Source organism: Vulpes lagopus, chromosome 22 (assembly GCF_018345385.1).
Source record: "Vulpes lagopus strain Blue_001 chromosome 22, ASM1834538v1, whole genome shotgun sequence".
In the NCBI taxonomy this organism is placed as follows: domain Eukaryota; kingdom Metazoa; phylum Chordata; class Mammalia; order Carnivora; family Canidae; genus Vulpes; species Vulpes lagopus.
The window spans coordinates 22832762-22851049 of record NC_054845.1 but is presented as its reverse complement, the minus strand read 5'-3'; positions in this window follow the sequence as shown (position 1 = coordinate 22851049).

Here is an 18288-nt window from a genome sequence, read left to right as displayed (position 1 = left end):
CAGGCCCTTTATATGTATCACCTCATTCAATTTTCACAAACACCTTGAGGTAAATACCTCAAAAAAAGGTAAATACCTTTTTATCTTTAAATTACAGCTAAGGGAATTAGCAAGTATTTGAGAGCTGTATTCCCCTTCCTAAATATAAGAATTCATACAGCTTTAAATATGTTGGGGCCATACATCAAATCATTCATTTAGTACTTCAGAAGTTATAATGGGTGTGTTATTATTTCCAAAAATATGATAATTTTGATATTTTAAAAATATCATGTGCATGCCTAATAATACTAGTTAATATAATTTTGGGGTTTTTTCTTTTTCAAAATTTTAATTCTTAAATTAGCATAGAATAAAATAAACTCTGGAACTGTACAGATCTAGAATTCTTTATTTAAATATTTATTTATTTGAGAGAGAGAGAGCATGAATATGGGGCAGGGGAAGGGCAGGAGGAAAAGGAGAGAGACTCCTGAGCAGACTTCCCACTGAGCATGGAGCCCCACGTGGAGCTTAATCTCACAACCCCAAGATCATAACCTGAGCTGAAATTAAGAATTGGATGATTTACTCCCACATTTTCTTCTAAAATTTTTAGTTTTATGTCTTATATTTAGATCTATGATATATTAAGAATTAATTTTTAATACGGATGAAGTTAAGGTCTGTTTTTACATGAGACTGTCCCAACTGTTCCAATTCTACTTGTTGGGAAGACTATCATATTCCCACAGAAGTGTATTTACACTGTTGTGAAAAATCAGTTGACCTTTTTATATGGGTCTATTTCTGGACTCTGTATTCTATTCCACTGATGTGTCTGTCCTTTGCTAATACCACATTTTCCTGATTGCTGTAGATTTATAGTAAGTCAGACTCCGTACAAATCTTCCAAATTCTTTATTCTTCTTTTTCAAAATTATTTTGACTCTCTTTGTTCCTTTGGTTTCCCATATACATTTTAGAATCAGCCTGTCTACACATGTAGAACATCTTACTGGTAGTTTGATTGGAATTGCATTGATTCCATAGATCAATTTTTCATGTTTACTATGATGAATTACCCAATCGATGAACATAGTATGCATCTCCACTTCCTTAAGTGCTCTTTGATTTCTTTCATTAGTGTTTGGCAGTGTTTTTCAGAACATCTTAGTGGGTTTAATTTGAATTGCTGATCACTGTCCTGCAAAGAGAATCCAAGAATTCAGCAAATTCCCTTAGGCTTGATTTACTTGTTCTTGCTTTTCCAACTTCCTCGATGCTCAATGGCCATTGTGGAGATCCTATCATATCTTACAATTTACCTATTCATAAAATAATTTTTTTAAAAAAACTTTCCAGTTTTTTCCAGTTTTTAAAGGCATATTTACTTCTTTTAATTTTGCCAGGTAAAATACAAACAATCCCAAGGCTACCTGTAGTCACATCTCATATTAATGTAACAATCACAATAATATTTTCAAGGAAGCCCCCCAAAAAAATTCCAGTAGAAGTTGCATCTCTTTAAGACCCCTAAGAATTGAGTTCATATCACGTGATGACCCTTTTTTAAAAAATCTGTTTTACTTCTTTCTTTTTTTTTAAAAGATTTTATTTATTTATTCATGAGAGTCACAGAGAGAGAGGCAGAGACCTAGGCAGAGGGAGAAGCAGGCTCTTTGCAGGAGCCCAATGTGGGACTTGATCCTGGACTCTGGGATCACATCCTGAGTCAAAGGTAGACACTCAACCGCTGAGCAACCCAGGCGTCCCTACTTCTCTCTTTTCATTTCCTTTCACATCTCAAACTGCTTCTGAGCATTTCTCTTTTCCTTCATGAGAGAAATGACCCTCCACTTTAATAATAAAAGTGTCTGAGGGACCTTCATGTCTCCTCCCATCTCTGTTACCCACATTCAGCGGCTCCAGGACATATAGGAGACCCAGTCTCCCTGCCCCCTGAAGATCCTTTATTGTCACAAGAGAAGTTTGTGGAACCTTGGAAAAAGCATAGGTCTCCCTCTTTGGCTGCTTGTCTCATAAGAAATTCTCCCATGACCCTGGCATCCAGTACTAACATTTTTAAAAACACTTATCATAAATTAGAAACAACAGGGAAAAGCTAATGAAAACCAGTGTTTCGAGTAACAAGTAGACTGTACTAGAGCAGAATGACTGGGATTTAGAGTGACATCGAGAAGGAAAAAGTCCAGAAGGAGGATAAGCAACATATCCATTAAACCCGCAAACACTCCTAACCAAAGCAGGTCACAACAACTTAATAAGTACAGAGGAGAACTGTAAAGGGGGAGATGTGGAATCTATTGTCGAAAACAAGGACCAGTCTGTGATATATCCATGTAAATATATATCCATGCTGAACTTCCTTTAGCTGGAATAATACACTGAAGATGCAGTTTATATATATATATATATATATATATATATATATATATATATATATATATTATTGAAAAGAGAATATGTAATTTAGGCCTAAAAAGAAGCCATCCTGTTCAAGACCAATCTCTTCTTATGCCTTCTTCTCACTCCTCCTTATCTTTAGTGACAGTTTTACACAACTTTTTTTCTCAGTCTATAAACAGCCTCCACCATCCCCAGGAAAATATCCTTTGGTTCTCCATCTCATCTCGTTCTGGTAAAGATGCTAAATGTCTTTAAAGAGCAGGTTATTATTTACTTTCTTTTCATAGCTCACTTCTGCACTCTGTGTAGCTTGGCAAAAGTTGTCGAGGAAATCTTTACTGGTAGGCACTATGGATGTGTCCCAATATCTGTCTTACTGGCTCCTCAGTGCAATTTATTTGGTTTGTGAACTACTTTGTCCTTCTTGGTTCCCTCACCCCTAGTTCCCTGTGATAGCGCCACCTCTCTCAATTTTTCTGGCTTGGTCCTCCCTGTGGACTTCCTTTCTTCTGCCTACCCCTTAAGTCCATGTAGCTGGCTGAAGTTCCCTCCTAGAGTTCATATGATTAGCTTGTATTATTAGAGCTCATATTATCCTATGGACTTTCCCTGGTCTCTCTTCTCCATATTTAGCTGTCTCCATATATTTGCCAAAATAATCTTTCTAAAATTTGAGTTTGAACATATTTCTCTCCTGCTTAATTCCATTTGTTCATTCCTTGCTCACTATAAGTGAAGTCAAAATTCATTATCCTAACTTCTAAGGTCCTCCTTCCCCTTGAAATTGCAACCTGCTTTTTTTCAGTGAAAGTTCAGTGAGTGAATGGATGGACGGATGACTTGCAGATCTTTGTCTCTAGCCCTGAACTTTTCCTTGAGTTTTAAACTTGTAGACCTTGAGCTTGCTGAATGGTTCCAGTTATTTACTCCTTAGAACCTATAAGATCCAAATTGAACTTGTGTCACAAGTTTATCTTTTACTGCATTATCCAAGTTACCACCTTCAGTAACTTGACAATCATCCTTTACATTTGCTCATTCCCTGCATTACCAATTCTTACTGAATCATCTCAAATATTCCTTGAATGTGTTCCTACCTCTCCAGTGCCATAATTCAGTCTTGTCTTTTTTCACCTAAACTCTTACAGTAGCCCACAACTGAGTCTTCTTAATTTCAGTCTTGCCTCTCCCCAACCCATATTCTCTACATTGTCATCTAACGGATCTGTCTAAAACCTTTTAAATTTCTTCTGCTTCAAATCTTTCACTGGTGTCCTCTCTCTCTAGTATAAAATGCAAGCTTCATCAAACAACATAAAGTCATCTGTGATCTGTCTCTTCTCTATACATCCAAACTCACCTGTTTTCTGTCTGAAAGTCGAATAATACAGCATACCTTGAGATTATCTGAATTTAGCATGTTATCTTGTAGCTTGAAACTTTTCCTCATGTTATTCCACTCTGGGCCAGATTTCTACCTCTTCTTCACCCATTCAACTCCTTCTTATCCTGCAAGATTTGTATCAGGCATAACTTTCATCAGGAAGCCTTCTCTGATCCTTTTGGTTTGCCTATATGTTTTCTGTGTTCCAGGAGGCAGAAATGCCTAGTGGTTGGCTCCCAACCTAAATAGGTGCTTAGCCAAGAATCACAGATTACCTGCTCTTACAACTTTGGGCGAGTTATTTAACTAATATCTCTCGGACTCAGAAGTTGGTCAGTAAATGTTAGCTCCTATTATTATCACAAGTAGTCTTCTTCTCCAGTGTAAATACATAGCCCACTTCCTATCCCCAAGAATCTCTAGGAAAAGTTAAAGAACTTCACTGTTTTCTGGATTGATTACTATCTTCAAAAGCCAGGAAAGGAGAAGTGTCTGAATGAGGAAGCAACACATATTACCCTTTTCTCTCTTTTCTTGTCACCACCTTCTTAGCTAAGTTTTCTGAGGGCTGGGGGGAGGTGGGTGCAGGAACTCATTCTCTTTTTTTTTTTTTCTTTCTTTCTTTGCCTTCAGTATGTTTATCCAGACAGGATCTCCTGCTCCTTTCCATGGGGGAGAGCTGGTGACTTCATATGTTTATGTGACCTGAAATGTCATTCATCCTATATAACATCATTATTTGGACTTTTTATTAAAAAATGACCAGAGGAACAAGTTAAAACATAAAATCCATTTATGTTGAGACCAAAGGCTTAAAACAGAAATCTATGTAACAGCTATAAAATTTGATTTGTTTCAGCAGCTGAATCCAAGGTTGTTATTGTTGGTTTTTTCTCTGAAATGTCTTTTATCTTCCATGTTTAAAATCCTCCCCTAAAGAAATTCTTTAGTAGCAAGGACTTAAACAAATCTAAGGTTTTATGTACAAGCCACAAGAAAGCCAGAGCCATTGGAGATTGGACCTAGAAACTAAAACACCCATTATGTCATTGCATCTCACCCTCGCCAGTGTAAAATTAGTGTTCAGAGAGTTTTTCCAATCCTCACTCCAGATCCTTTTTCTTTTTTTCAGATCCATTTTTAATGACCCAAATTATGGGATTTGGATAACTTTCTTTGGCAGCTGTTTTCAGAATATAGTCGACTTCACCATTAGGCAACATCTCCTGATATTTAAACTAATTGTTTTGTTTTGTCAGCTTCATCTCACTTTTCTGGGTCACATTGCACCAATTTAATTCTAGCTAGATATTTGAGCTCTTAAGTCTGAAAACTCCTCCATCATGTTATATGTCCATGTACAACCTCTCTTGTTTTGAGTTTGATGGTTCCATATTAAACCACAGTAATTTGAAATGTTTAAGAATGAGTGGTTTTGGGCAGTTGGTTTTTCTGGCATCAGTTCTTCTTCATTTGTATATTTACACTGCACATTTATATAAAAGACATTCTAAAATACAATAGGTACATGCTACCCTCACTAATTTTTTTTAGGTTGAGGTAAAAATTCATATAACATTACATAGAACTAACCGCTTTAAAGTGTACAACTCAGTGGTATTTAATACATTCAAATGTTGTGCAGCCACCACCTCTATCTAGTTCTGAAACATTTTTATCACTCCAAAAAGAATTTCAATAACCAGTAGCTCCCCATTCACTCACCCCACAGCCCCTAGCAACCCCTAATCTGTTTAGTTTCTATATGGATTTACCTTTTTTTTTTTTGGATATTTACTATTGCTCTTTAATTATCACCTCAAAGAATAGTAATGCCTTATTTTTGACTAGTGCTTTGATTTTTAGACATTTCATGTAGATCACCTTAGTCTTTATGAATATTTGAGATATTACTGTGGCTAAACAAATCCATGTTCTAATTCTTTCTTAGAAGTGTGAGTCGAGATTTTATTACCTTGGTTGTTAAAAATCTGACTTATCAAAAAAGTGTCATTTGTGTGTCTAAAAATACCAGAGATCCAGCCATTTTCATTGATCAATTAGGTTAATTCTTCCCTCTCTCTGCACAGCCTTGCAATTGGTAGATTTTTGAGACTTGTGGTTGCCTGATGATGCAAGTGTCTATTAATTGTGCCTGTGTGGTTTGATTGAACATTTAAGCTGATGAATGCTGACCTCTGTGTAGAAACTAGGTATGGTGATTCTGATTCTTCACTCTACCTCCAAATGCTGGAGCCCTTAAACCTGGACTCTTCCACTGGTGGAGGGGGTGGGGAGTGCATTTCAAGGCCAAGTGAACTTTTGAGTGACGATTCTTTTATTTCTATTCATTTGCTTGAAAGGGTAATAGGTGATACATCTGCTTGTTATTTTGTGTTTGTTCCCTCTTTCTATCTCAGTGATGGAATCCCTGATTTTTAAAGAATGTGTGAATATATATCTCTAATAAAGAGTATATTACCAGCCTCCCTTCCAGCCAAATGTGGTCGGTTATCAAGTTCTAACCTGTGTGACCAGTGAGATGTCTGTGGAAGTGTCATATTCAAATTATGAAAAGGGTCGTTCCAGAGAAGAGCATTCCCCTTTTTTGCTCTTGCTTGCTCTTCTGGCTGGAAGGTAGGCAAGGCACCTGCTGGTGACCTTTAGAATGGGAAGCTGGTCGACAGGTTAAAAGAAGTCTTGTTCCCTAACACCCGGAGCGACATACCGTCTCTAGACTTTCTTTTGAGGAAGATAAATTTAAACCCATGTAGTAACATTTTGAGTTTTCTGTTAATATAAGCAGATTCCACCAAAGCCTTAAAGTTTTTCTCTCATCCAATCTTGAGTAGACCCCATTCTCAGAGGAAATTATCTTTTTTAAAAAAAATTTATTTATTTCAATGAGAGAGACAGAGCAAGCACAAGGGGAAGGGGCAGAGGAAGAGGAAGAGAGAAACTCAAGTGGACTCTGCACTGAGCATGGAGTCTGGACTCAGGGCTTCAATCCCGACCCTGAAATCAGACCTGAACTGAAACCAAGAGTTACATGCTGAACCAACTGTGCCACCTGGGCACCCCTCAGAAGAAAATATCTTATATGAGAATGTTATTGTAGAATAGTTTCAATGTCTGTCTCTCCTTAGAAGATTTACCCATTTCCATTAAAATATTTGTTTTATTATTATTGCTATTGTCAATAGCATAAATATTATTTTTTTTAGAAGAAGTAGGGTTTTACAGAAAAGAATCACCTAATTTCCAAAATACCTGAGAAGCTACTCAATCCGGTTGCCAAGCTGGAATCCCAGAACCTTGAGAGCTCATTAAGACTAATAAGAGAGTTGTGGAACTGCTTTATTTAAAAAGATTTTTCCATTTCTATTATCATTGTCATCAAAATCATTCACAGTGTAACTAAGAAAAAGGTAACTTGGTATCAAGTTGATAATTTGAGACACTGGTATCTCACGTTGAGTAAAAAACTCTGAAAGAAGAAAATGACTTATTATAATAAAAACAAGTGTATTAAAGTTTGTTTTTATTAAGACTTTCTTATAGCAGTTTAAAGTTTACAGAAAAATTGAGTGGAAAGGACAGATTTTCCCTATCTTCCCTGCACCCACACTTTCACAGCCTCCCCTACTATCAGCAGTCCCCAATAGAGTGACAATTGATGAACCTACATTGACACATTATAATCAGCCCAAATCCACAGCTCATATTGGGCTTTAGTCTTGGTGTACATTTTGTGGGTTTGGACAAATGTATAATGACATATCCATCATTATAGTACCATATAGATTATTTTCACAGCCCCAAAAATCCTCTGTGTTTTATTTACTTATCTCTCCCTCCCCCCAGCCCCTGGCAACCACTGACCATTTTACGGTCTCCATAGTTTTGCCCTTTCCAGAATGTCATATAGTTGGAATCATACTGTATGTAGCCTTTTTCAGGTTGGCTTCTTCTGCTTAATAATATGTACTTAAGCTTCCCTTACATCTTTTCATGGCTTGATAGCTCATGTCTTGTAATATCCAAATAGCATTCCATTGTCTTGTGTGCCACCGTTTACTTATCCATTCACCTACTGAAAGGCATCTCGGTTGCTTCTGTATTTTGGCAGTTATGAATGAAACTACTATAAACATCTATATGCAGAGTTTTGTGTGGACATATGTTTTCAACTCTTTTGGGTAAATACCAAAGAGCATGATTGTTGGATCATATGGCAAGAATATATTTAATTTTATATGAAACTGCCAAACTGTCCTACAAAGTAGCTATACCATTTTGCATTTCTACCAACAATGAATTGAAGTTCCTTTTGCTCTGCACCTTTGCTGCATTTTTGTCATCAGTGTTCTAGATTTTGGCCATTCTAATAGGTGTGCAGTGGTAAAGCTGGTTGTTTTTTGAGACAAATATTTCAAAGCACAAAGAGTATGTCGGAGAATATTTTAAATGCTAAAAGGTTATGAACCACTTATCTCTACTCCTTCAAGACTTTTAATCGTTTCTGTGATTTTAGGAAGCCACTAGAACAACAATAATATTAAATAGAGGTTAGCATCTTCCTGATGCTTTAAAAGCAAATAGAAGGCAAAGCACTGAATGGAAGAGTTAGCTACATTGATTCTTGCCTCCATTCTACTTTACCATGGTGCAAACAGTTATAAAAGTATGGATGGAACATACTTTAGCCAGGCAGCTTACTGTAAAGTCCATGAAAATTATGTTCATCTTGGATAAAAGTTTTACACATTGATTTCACTCTAGGACTTGTTTCATATTTATTAGTCTAGAGTTCAGATAACTCCCTGACTTTAATTTGTGACGAGGATGGGCAATACACATACACATATACATATGTATTTTATATTTATAGTTACACTAGTATTCATTGCTTCTGCCCTTTCCTCTGTGTGATGGAAGTTCCATCTCTCCCTACTTGATGGGCTCCTGAGACTGTAGTATGTTAGGGATTCATAACTGTCTAGACACTGAAAGGACCGAGAACTGGTATGAGTTTCACCTCATAAATATATATAAGGATGAGAGAAATAAGAGAGTCTACACAAGCTGAGCTGGAGACAGAATGCAAGGGGAGGTTCAGAGAGAGGAGAGAAACTGTTGGGGTCATTGATATTTAATAGTTCTACATGTTCAAATATGTTCGCATAGGATATTTTAGATTGGAGGAAATTTTTTAAAAGATTTTATTCATTTATTCACGAGAGACACAGAAAGAAAGCAGAGACACAGGCAGAGGGAGAAGGAGGCTCCCTATGGGGAGCCTGATGCAGGACTCCATCCCAGGACCCCAGGATCACAACCTGAGCCAAAAAGGCAGATGCTCAACCACTGAGCTACCCAGGTGCCCCAGATTGCAGGAAAAATTAATATTTCTCTCAAACCCTGAGATTTTCAACATGAAAAATGGAAATAATTATGAATTATAAATTCTTTTCTATTGTTACTGTAATAGTTTTGATAATTGCCCTAAACCCACAATGTGTTTTCATATTGTTCTAATTAACTTTAAGACCCATGGGGAAGAAGGAAAAGATCCTCAAGTTGGAGGGACAATTCCTTGTTTCCACTGTCTCCCTCTAAATGGCCAACAGTATTATTGCTCAGTGTTTGCTTGGGCAGCTGAGGTCACAGAGCAAGGTCCCACATAACAAAAGACAAGTCTGTTATTTTTAGCTCAATGTTTACGATTATGGATTCTCAAGAGTTCAACATAAGAAAAACACTATTGGTAGAGAAGAGGAATGATATAAGACCCTGTTTTCAGAAAGACTGCTTTGACTGTTTTGATATTCCTGAGTCTATTATTATTCTGTGTGGTTATCCTTGGGAAAAAAGAAATGCCCTACATGGAGATGGAGAGATTGGATGGGTGGATGAGTGGTGGGGAAATGGGATGGAATGTGAATACCACAAAAACAAATCAGGTCATAATTACTTCCTGTGAATTCTAGAAAGCAGCTTCAGTTATCATCAATATGGAACTCTGGACAAAAGCATTTGACACCAGATTCTTGTCCATTTCCTTTAAAAAAAAAAAAAAAAAGCCAACTCACATTTCTGATTCCCTTTGATTCATTCCTGTTGAAAAAGACCCAGAATTCGATGTAAAACAAAGACACTTTTCCCTGAAACAGCACTTTGAAACTTGAGCAAATAGAAAATACAGCTGATTCACTTTTCCTTAGTCACTTTAAAAATAAAATAAAATAAAGCAAAAACAGCAAAACCCAACTCCCACCACAAAATTACTCGTGTGCTTTCCTACTCAAAGCTGTCAGAGTCAATCCTTAACCTAAAAGGTGAAATAATACGGTTTGAAGTCTTTCAGATTTCTAAATCACACTCACCCCCAGCCTGCATATTAAAAACTGATAAAAGCTAACAACCAGGAAACTATGTGCAGCCGTTTAACTTCATTGTATTCAAATTAGTCATTCCACAAGAAGGTCAGATCATCTGCATTGCTATCCATTTCCGGTTCCCTCCCCTGCCCCACAGCACCTCTCAGTTCTTTTAGAAATAGCTTAGACATTTTCCTGACCCTAGGAGGCAGGAAGAACATAATCTCCTTTCCCAGAGCTGATTATATTGTTAGATTATCTGCAGAAAGGATTACAATGGACTTTACTTGGTTCTGTCCCCATGCTCCCTTCTTCTTCTTTAAACTTAATTTTTATTACGTTCAGGTTTCCGGGCATGTTAAAAAATTGCAGAGAATTCAGCAAATAATTTTTCCAGAGCACTAACTCTGCGAACACGGAGGGTATGGGGTGGTAAATAAAGAACTTGAAAGGCAAAAGAAAACAACACAAAACAAACAAAAAGGTAGCAACATATCTGATGTTCATTAGCTTCAAGAGCCATTGAGCCATATGCCCACATCCTTCTTATTGTCATCCCCTCCGTATGTTTCACAGACTACTGTAGGGTAGGTTTCTCTCATCAGATAGAAAGTCAAACTATATTTGTGTCTTCTTCTTTTATATTTTTCAAGATTTATATAAATCCTAGCTCATTTTTTTAAAAAAGGTTAACTCCATGAATGAACTTTTTTCTTGCGCTTAAGATTTTCTAAGCACTAAGATTTTAAGATTTTCTTAAAGATAGATAAAATATTGACCAATATTTAGTGGTTAGAACAGTACTATCGTGCTGAGAAAGAAAAGAATGGAGTGGACATAAAGGAGGGTTTATTGACTTTTGAATATTTAACATCTTTCTTTCTTTCTTTCTTTCTTTCTTTCTTTCTTTCTTTCTTTCTTTCTTTTTCTTTCTTCTTTTCTCTTTTTCTCTTTCTCAACAGATTCAAGTCATTCCAAGAGATTTCTTGAATATAGATATCTTCCTTTGCCATAGCTTAGGTGTTCTCTCAGCAAAAAATTTCCAGAAGGTCCACCATAACCTAAAGCAGCCAACCGAATAATCTAGGTTTTAATAGATATTTTAGGAAGCATCCAGCTCAACTTCCCAATCAATGAGGAAGAAAATGTATACTACTTTCCACAATGCTTGGCACACGTTAGGTGCTTAATAAGCATTAATTCCTCGCGATGCAAGAAGCTCATGCTAGGCCGAGGTCCTAGTCTTAGCCAGAACACTTTTACTTGCTGTATTACAGCTTTATGAGATATTGTATGGTGATAAAGAAGAGTTCCCCTTTGAAACATAAACAGACATGAAATCAGTGACTTTGTTTTTGTTCAACACTCCACTCCTAATACGTGAAAAGGGCCTTATATGTGGCAGGTACCAAAAAAAAAAAAATGTTTTAAATATACAATAAGTGTGTGAATAATTGTTGGAAAGGTGCTAGAAACACTAATTTGCTAGAGAAAGTCAGAGGAGGAGCTGGTACCCCAGCACAGCTGGTGGCCCTGAGTGGAATCATTTGAAGTTATATGATACTATGGTAATGAGTGGTTCTCAAGCTGTGTTCTGGGATCTTCTTAAGAGTGTTCATGCTCTGGTCCAAATGACAAGTGTAGGATGAACTTATTACGTGGATACAATTTACAGACAGCATAAGGAAAGGATCGGAAAGTCACCAACCACAAGATGGACCGTGGTCTCCCTCTCTCTCTTGCTACTCCTCTTCCTCAGTCTTCCCGTCCTCTACTCCTCAGAGAACCCAGATTTGTACCCCATCACCTTACCTCTGCAGGATGAAATGATACGAAATCAGATCATCAAGAAATCCAGAAGACGAAAATTGAGAAGAAAAATCTATTTTATTTGGCTCTATGCCCAGGTGGGGTTTGGTGCTTTTGGCAGCTGATTCTTAAGTGAAGAAACAAATGGGAAAAACTTAAAAAATTAATACCTTTGATTTTTAATAAAAGAAATCGAATAGCTTTGTGTTATCTCCTGTAACCTTCATTAATCCTTCACCGAGGGCAAGTTTCCTACAGAATGTTTTCAGAGGAAAAATATTTTATCAGGTGACACTACCACCAGGTTTCCTAATTAAAGAAAGAAAGCGGGATACCTGGGTGGCTCAGTCAGTTAAGCATCTGGTTCTTGATTTTGGCTCAGGTTGTTGATCTCAGGGTCCTCAGATCAAGCCCCACGTTGGACTCCCCAGTCAGCAGGGAGTCTGCTTGTCTCCCTCTCTCTCAGCCCCTCACCCTGCTTGCTCTCTCTGTCTCTCTCAAATAAATAAATCCGAAGGAAGAAGAAGAAGAAGAAGAAGAAGAAGAAGAAGAAGAAGAAGAAGAAGAAGAAGAAGAAGAAGAGAGGAGCATCTTTCTAGGGGTAGTACACTCCAAGCCCACCCGGGCCCCGATTCTGTGTGTTTGCTCACAAAAGGTTGGCTGTGTCCCTTGGATGTTTGTTGATCAAAGTTCCAGTCATGCTGCTGAAAGGGTGTTCTGTTCTGTTTTCAAAGTGATTATTAAGCTACTTTAAAAACACTTTAACTTGTGGGTTTGCCTCACTCTATTTGAGTCCAAATTTCACAATCATATAATGAAGCAAGCCCTATGGTACTGTCTATGTCATCCTAATTTATCAGGAAAACACAACCTTGCACATCTTTTCCAAGTGCCTTCACCCTCGCACCCCCACCCCCCCATCCCCCATTGATATAGTCACGTCCAGTGCTGTCCGTCTTTTTTTCTGGCTTGGTGCATGCCCTGGGTTCCAGGACTGAAGTTCTCACTGCATCAAACCTCCAAGGCTGCAAATCTCCTTTACCATTTTCCTACTAGCCTGCCCCCTTTTCCTGCTGTCAGCCTTCAGACACTTCTGTGCTCTTGGAGTAATCAAGGTTTTATTGTGAAAACGTATCTGAATCCCCCAAAGAGCTCTGAAATATTTGTATCATTTTTCTGTCTGCTTCAATGGGTATTTTGTCTGAATTGTGAGCATGGGAAACATAAAAAGAAAAAATTAAAAAGAAATATGTAGACTGTAAGACTCGGTAAGAAAACCATGAACAATGTTTCAGGGAGTAAACCATGAATAAAGAACACATTTAACCAATCTGCTATTTTCTTTATGATTTGCTCCTGTTGGAATGACTGAACATTTATTTAGACTTTGGATATGATCTTCACATTGCTTAAGCACTGGACTATTTTACTTTAGAATTATTTGACCAATTTTAAAAGGCACTTAGTCATATTAAAAATGTATCTTAAAAGACATCACCAGCCATTTCTTTCAGAATTTCCCCAATTTTTTAATTTATGGCCTACAAAACGCAAAGGGTCTTAATTTCCATTCATGATTCTGACATACTTTTACAAAAGTGAATTCAGAAAATTTCAGATTGTTCTCAGTTAACTTCTATCAGTGGTAAAATAATCCAGTGGCCCATATTGTATAAACAATGTCTAGTTATAGGGGCTCCTGGGTGGCTCAATTGGTTGAGCATCTGCCTTTGGCTCAGGTCATGATCCCAGGGTCCTGGGATCAAGCCCCACGTAAGGCTCTCTGCTCAGCAGGAGGCCTGCTTCTCCCTCTACCCCTGCCTGCCACTCTGCCTGCCTGTGCAAAGAAATAATATCTACTCTACCCAATATTTTAGAGAATAATTGCTAAGCACCGAATAAAACAGAAAGAGAACCAAGTCATGGAAAAGCCACTTGACTTCTCTGGGTTTAAGTAAGATCCAAGAAGTTAAGCTTAACACTGGATCATCCATATTCTTTCACTTTTTGCCACTTCTGCATAAAAAAGGTTTACCTACTGTATTTTTTTTCTCCCAAGTTTCAGAAACATTGAGCTAAATGAATTTTAACATTCACTTCTTAACACCTTTGGCTTTCCTTTTTGAAATCCCTTTCTGTGGAGGAGCTGTGGGATCTATTTAATGAAGTAGCAATACTTCTCCTTAGCTTTGACCTGAAAAGGTAAACAACTTATTCTTGCATAATCAAAAACCATTTTTATGGCATTTATCTCATATTCAGAGAAAATAGATGTTGAGTGTCAGAACAAAACAAGTTGTATATCAAAGTGAAAGTCTTTGTCCTTTTGTCTATTCGAAAAAACCACCTATTCTTCAGCTGATTGATTCCTAAGAATTCAGATTAGTTTTATTCCCATTGAGTTTGATGTTACTGAGCATGTGAATGCAGATCCTCTCTCTCCCTTTTCTCAAGATTATTTGTGGCTCACGGTCCTTTAAGTTTCTTTATCCCGGCATCTTAAATCCTTATGATTTCTGAACACTTTTTTAATGTTTGAATTTTAATGTTGACATGTTTCTGTAAAGAAAGGAAGTGATCACCGTGAGCCATCAGATATATTTTAAAAAGAAATCTGGAAGTCGAGAAAGGAAGTTATGAGAACGCTGAAAAGCCAGAGATATCCTACAGGAAACCAAAATTTAAAAAGGAGGCTACATGAAAACCTCAGACATTCCATAAGTTTTACATGACACCCAAGAGTTCAATTTTTTTTTTCATTTTTGGCTCACCCGTCTGTTATTTTGATTTATTAATTTTTTTTGGCAACACTGTTGACATGCTGTCTTTCATATAAACTTACAACTTTAGCCCTTTCTGGAAATAGAAGCTTTTTCTAATTTCCCTTAAAACATGAGTCACTGGATGGAAGTCAAGCAGGATAGGACAGGGGAGAGGAAGGAGGTGGGAATGAAAAGGGAGCTGGTGACACAGTGTTGCTGCACGTCCGTGGAGGTGAGCCGTGCTGATGGGCATGTGGAGCTGCTGACAGCCCACTGCACCGCCAATCGTGTGCACCTGCTTGGGGTTCTCGGATGTTTATAAATAAGTGAAGCTGAAGGGTTCTTTTCTAGGGAACATGCATTCTTTTGTCTTGGCCCTCCTGAGCAAAAAGGGTTAAAAATGACTTCTGTTCAGTTTTTAGTAAAACAAACTTGGTACAATTCAGTTTTATGATAATTTCAGGAGTGGGAAAAGAAAGAAATGGTACTATCAAGACACTGTCCAAACAGAAGTTATTCTACAACCAAATGCAACCTACCCTATCAGAGGCTGACTTAATTAGACTGGAGTGGACTTCTTTCTAAACCCCGAGGACATTTTAATGTATAACTAAGTTTGAGAGCCACTGATGTAGAATGAAAGGCTAATTCTTAGCTGTTGATTTTCATTTTAACTGTAGTTATTAAAGTATAGGGTTTTTTTTAAGTATAGGTTTTTAAATAAGTGGGGGTGTTATGCCTATACCTCTTGAACCATTTTCAACCTGTTCTGCAAATAACAGCATACAATGGCTTCATGGATTTAGATTATTATTTTTTAAAGAAAGATTTCAAGAAATAACTTTGACTACCCCATCTTCTAATTGTCAAATCTTACTTACTCTATTCTCTTCTTCCAAATGAATTTAACATTCTGGGCTGATAGCATCTAAAAGAAAAATAAACTTGCAGAGGGAGAAGTATTACAAAGAAAATAAAAATTCTATTTCGACCCTGCATAAATAAACCAATTAACTTGAAGTATGGCTAAATTCCTTAGTTGATAAAGGGTACCTCCCTAACACTAATACAAACATAATATTTATTAATAAACTATAAGAAATTTGCCTTTAAATTCAGCAATAAGACAAGGATGCTTGCTGTCAATACTTCCATTCAACATTAAGAGATCTTAGTTGTCATATTAAGGCAAGAAGAACAAGTTATAAGTAATGGAAAGAAAGAAAAATGACAATATTTATAGATGCTATGCACAGAAATACACAAGGAACTATGACAAATCATTAAGATTAATTATAGTGTACAACAAAGTTGCAGGATATTTCAAGATACAAACAACCATTACCTTCGTTGACATTGGTGACAAATAGGGAAATTTTAATTTTTAAAAATTGACACTTGCAATAGCTGCAAAACCCCAAACAACTTACAGACAAATGTGACAAAATTTGGGCTAGACATCTATGAATAAACTTATAAAACTTAATTTAAAGATAATTGCAGAGATCACAATAAATGGAGAGAAACAACACTTTAGGAACACACCACATTATAAAGATGTTGTTTTCTTCCCTGATTTACGAATTCAGTCAATTGTCAATAAAAATTCTGTAAAGAACATGTGATAACTGAATTCTAAAATATATATATAAAATAACAAAGGTACAATGAAAGTCAAGGCAATTTTGAAGAAGAGAGTATTAGGAAAGGAACTTTTCCCAATATAAATAAAAACTTATTATAAAAGTTGAGCAATTAAAGTGGCCTGTAACTGTCAGAGACAAATGTACTAATTAGAGCATAATAGAAATATGTGACAAGGTGGCATTGCTAAGTGGTGGTAAAAGATACTCTTCAATGCATGATACTGGGACAGCTGGTTGTCGCTATGGAACAAAATTCAACCAATTATTACTTCCGCAGAAACCAATTGCAGGTGCAGGCACCTGAGTGGCTCAGTCTATTAAGCACCTGCCTTTGGCTCAGATCATGATCCCCAGGTCCTGGGATAAAACCCTGTGTGGGGCTCCCTGCTCTGTGGGGAACCTGCTTCTCCTTCTCCCCCTACCCCTCCCTACGCTCGTGCTGTCTCTTGCTATCTCTGTTTCTCTCTCAAAGAAGTAAATAAAATCGTAAAAATAAAAAAAAAAAGGTTATGACCCCGTAATTCATAGAAGAGGAAAACCAATGGAATAGACAATAAATGTACAAAAATATTCTTGATACCAATCAGGGAAATGACAATGAGATCTTATCTTACATCCGTCAGATTGGGGAAAATTAAGTTTGACAATGCAAAATGTGGCATGTAGAAAGAAACAGATACATAGCAGTTAAAACAACTAAAATTATAGTCAAAGTTTTTAACTTGGGAGGTGAAGGATACTTTTGTCCCCACAAAGAATAATTGGCAATGTCTGGAGACACTTTTGTTGTCACAACTGGGCTGGAGACGTGGAGGGGGCATATTACTGTCATCTAGGGCTGCTGTTTCACAATAGAGAATCCTCTTGCCCAAAATGTCAATAATGCTGAGCTTGAGAAACCCTGAACTAGAGCTACAATCTACATGGATTATTGTAATAAAAATAAAAATGATTTCTCATTTTTTTCTGTGATGTGTTTTTGGGGTTATATTTAAGAACTTTTTACCTACCCCAAAGTCTCATATTTTCTTCTAAACATTTTAGTTTTACATTTTTGAATTTCACTCAGTTCAAAATATTTATTAATCTCCCTTGAAACTTTCATTTTGACTCAGGGGTTCCTTTAACCCATGGCTTTAAATTCCAACACTTCTGAATATTTGGAAATTTTACAGATATAATTCTATTTTATTTCTAGTTTACTTTGGTTATTGCTGGAGAGCATACTTCAAATTTTTAAAAATTTGGCAAGTTTTGTTTTAAGGCCCATGATATAGTTTGCCTTAACAAATGTTTCATGTGTGACAAAATGTGTATTTTGTTGTTGTTGGATAGAGTGCTTGGAAATTGTGGTTTAAGTCATGCTGGTAGATGGTGTTGGGTCTTCTGCACGTTGCTGATTTTTTAAAAAAGATTTTTATTTATTTATTTGAGAAAGAGAGAGTGCACAAGCTGAGGGAGAGACAGAGAGAGAGGGAAATGCAGGCTCCCCCGCGGATAGGGGAGCCTGATGCATGACTCAATCCCAGGACCCTGGGATCATGACCTGAGCCAAAGGCAGACCCTCAACCATCTGAGCCACCCAGGTGCCCTGCATGTTGCTGGTTTTATGTATATTAGTTCTATTGATTGCTGTGAGAAGAATGTTCGTCTCCAGGTATATTTGTGGGCGCATCTATTTCTCCTCAACTTCTACCCATTTTTGTTTTATGTGTTGTGAAGCTCTATTGTTAGGTGCATACACATTTAGGACTGTTATGTCTTCTTGGTGATAGACCATTTTGTCATTATTTAATGTTCCTCTTTTCCCTGAAAATATTTCTTATTCTATCGTCTATTGTGATATTAATACAGGTCCTCCGGCTTTCTTTTGATTAATATTCATATTGTATATCCTA